Genomic DNA, 2,712 nt, shown 5'->3' on the forward strand with positions numbered 1-2,712 from the left:
CCTACCAAAAAAATTGGTGGTGTGAGGAGGACCTCTGACTTAGAATTAGGGTTTGAAATGGGGTTAGGGTTAGGGTTAGGGTAAGTGTTAGGGTTAGGAAAAAGGTTTAAATGATATTTGGAGAGGTTTTTCGGGTGTTTAGAGGCTATTTATGCTATGTAACGAGTATTTGCTTATATACTTGCTTATATACTTAGGTCAACAATTTATAGCAAAAATGTGTTCCAGCCAAGTTCTTTTAGACGCTCTTTCGAATGGCAACATTCCCGATTGAAAATGGCGACCTACCAAAATCCGCACTTTGCTTCCCCGTCCATATAGAGGTGAGTATTTGACTTTGCTTCCGTCAGAGTCAAGGAAACACATTGAAAATGGAATCAGCATACAAGAAAACCTAGTTTGGGATAGGTTTTGTGCCTTCCGTGGTATTATAACCATAGAACTGCTCCTGAGGGGGGTAGGGTAGGCCCACCAAAAAGTGCACTTCTGGTTAGGTCGCTAATTTCTAAAATAAATGTGTCCCAACCAAGTTTTTTTGGACGCTCTTTCGAATGGCAACATTCCTGATTGAAAATGCCGACCTACCAAAATCCGCACTTTGCTTCCCCGTCCATATAGGGGTGAGTATTTGGCTTTGCTTTCGTCAGAGTCAAGGAAACACATTGAAAATGGAATCAGCATACAAGAAAACCTAGTTTGGGATAGGTTTTGTGCCTTCCGTGGTATTATAACCATAGAACTGCTCCTGAGGGGGGTAGGGTAGGCCCACCAAAAAGTGCACTTCTGGTTAGGTCGCTAATTTCTAAAATAAATGTGTCCCAACCAAGTTTTTTTGGACGCTCTTTCGAATGGCAACATTCCTGATTGAAAATGCCGACCTACCAAAATCCGCACTTTGCTTCCCCGTCCATATAGGGGTGAGTATTTGGCTTTGCCTTTGTCAGACTCAAGTAAAAGCATTTAAAATGGAGTCAGCATACAAGAAAACCTAGATTGGGATAGTTTTTCTGCCTACCGTGGGATCATAACCATAGAACTGCCCCTGAGGGAGGTAGGGTTAGGGTTAGCGTTAGGGTTAACGTTGGGGTTAGGATTGAAGACAGAAGATTGGTGATGTCAGGAGGACCTTCTTAAAACAAACAGAAATACACTTATTAGGGGACTAGGGCCAGTGGACTCAGAAATGTCTTTCGTAGCAGTCTCCTATAAGAGTATTTTTCTCTGATTTAGGTGACTCCTCCTCACACCACCATTTTTCTTAGTCGAAAGACCTCTTCACAGCACGACTTTCCTGATGGATTTCTATGTAACTGCTCGTGCTGAGAGGTGTGTCGAAAGTTGATCATGTTCCCGTAAAATCTGAGGTCTCCACTGTCTAGCGAGGTACTTACAGTGAATATAGTGAATTTTTCAAAAATTGGAGAATTCTGACTTTTGCGATGAATTTTAATGTAATTGGTCGTGCTGAGAGGCGTGTTAAAATTTGAACATGTTCCCGTAAAATCTGAGGTGAGAATTAGTGAGGTACTTACAGTGCGTATAGTGACAAATCTTTAAAAGCGTGAAATTATGGGATGTTGTGGCTTCAATGGGTTTTTAAGATGTCACCAGTCATTTGGCATGACTTACAAACGATTTGGCTGGTTGTGGGTTCGATTTTCAAAATTTCATTTTTTTCGCGTTTTTATTTTCTGTCTACCATATCATGCAGTCTCCTTATTAGCGTTTGGGGGTTATAGTGTGGGCAGGTTGGTCGCAAAGGTTCCGAGAGGAGCTGGCTAGTAAACCCTGTCCCTTATGTTCCACGGCGGCAAGGCGGAGAAATAGAGGGCAGAATTGACTAACGGGCAAGGAAAGTTGGGCTTGTAGCTTTCCTTTCGAAGGAGGGAAAAGATGATGCCCGAAAGCATTGTCACTGTAGTGGCAGGCAGAGTGTAGATGGAAGTTGTGTACGCTAGCCTTTGGCTAATGATAGAGACAAAAGAGCAGGAGGATATTTTCCTTCGCAGAAGCACTTTTCTTGCCTTCCTTCAGCTCGCTTGGCGAGTCTGACAGGTATGCCTGAACTGTGCACGGGTCCAGTTGTGAGAAAGACGTGGCAAACAAGACGGGGTTTCCCTTGACCGAGGGACCGTGTGGTCCGTTTGGCTCATGGGTTCCCCCCGTGGAGGCAAAATCTAAGAAAGCTTGCTCTCCCTCTGCGGAGGGGGGCCGCTTAGCAAGGAACTTCTGTTCCCTGCGGTGGATAGTTACCTGGTTGATCCTGCCAGTAGTCATATGCTTGTCTCAAAGATTAAGCCATGCATGTCTAAGTATAAGCACTTGTACTGTGAAACTGCGAATGGCTCATTAAATCAGTTATCGTTTATTTGATTGTACCATTACTACTTGGATAACCGTAGTAATTCTAGAGCTAATACATGCGAAAAGTCCCGACTTCTGGAAGGGATGTATTTATTAGATTAAAAACCAATGCGGGTTCTGCCCGGTCATTTGGTGATTCATAGTAACTGATCGAATCGCACGGCCTTGCGCTGGCGATGTTTCATTCAAATTTCTGCCCTATCAACTGTCGATGGTAAGGTAGTGGCTTACCATGGTTGCAACGGGTGACGGAGAATTAGGGTTCGATTCCGGAGAGGGAGCCTGAGAAACGGCTACCACATCCAAGGAAGGCAGCAGGCGCGCAAATTACCCAATCCTGACTCAGGG

The sequence above is a fragment of the Pavona decussata genome, unplaced genomic scaffold, assembly GCF_977016875.1.
Source record: "Pavona decussata unplaced genomic scaffold, jaPavDecu1.1 SCAFFOLD_3668, whole genome shotgun sequence".
Taxonomy (NCBI): domain Eukaryota; kingdom Metazoa; phylum Cnidaria; class Anthozoa; order Scleractinia; family Agariciidae; genus Pavona; species Pavona decussata.